The sequence below is a fragment of the Colobus angolensis genome, unplaced genomic scaffold (assembly GCF_000951035.1).
Source record: "Colobus angolensis palliatus isolate OR3802 unplaced genomic scaffold, Cang.pa_1.0 Scaffold117, whole genome shotgun sequence".
Classification (NCBI taxonomy): domain Eukaryota; kingdom Metazoa; phylum Chordata; class Mammalia; order Primates; family Cercopithecidae; genus Colobus; species Colobus angolensis.
In genome coordinates, this window is record NW_012112808.1 from 5,157,822 (window position 1) to 5,158,173 (window position 352).

General features: G+C 36.1%; 1 long non-coding RNA gene across 2 annotated transcripts in view; it reads left to right on the forward strand.

The window, feature by feature from the left end:
• Positions 1-350, forward strand: part of LOC105526860 — a 2,470-nt gene extending 2,120 nt beyond the window's left edge. Inside the window, exon 2 of one of the 2 annotated variants that reach the window (XR_001004155.1) lies at positions 19-350. This is a non-coding gene — a long non-coding RNA (uncharacterized LOC105526860). The remainder of the gene's footprint in view (positions 1-18) is intronic. The other variant, XR_001004156.1, reaches the window with a different exon arrangement.
• Positions 351-352: the final 2 nt, after the last annotated feature.

Here is a 352-nt window from a genome sequence, read left to right on the forward strand (position 1 = left end):
CTCTTAATGGTGATAAAGTAGACCAAAAGGATGGCTTAACAACTGAAACACCCAGTGAACTATCTGAATGCCCAAAAGGATTTTATGTGGAAACAGTTGTCACATATAAAGAAGATTTTGTTCCAATTAGAGAAAAGATCCTCAACTATTGGAAATCGTGGACTGGTGGCCCTGGTGCAGAACCATAACTGGCTGCTGAATTCTGACAACCAGGACTTGGTTCAACATTTACAATTCAACAATTGATAGTTGCCTCGATTCCCCTTTTGTGTTTGTGAAAAGTGTATGTATTTAAAACTGCTGTAAAACATAATCACTAATAATATGCAATAAATATTTTCTTGAAGGAATC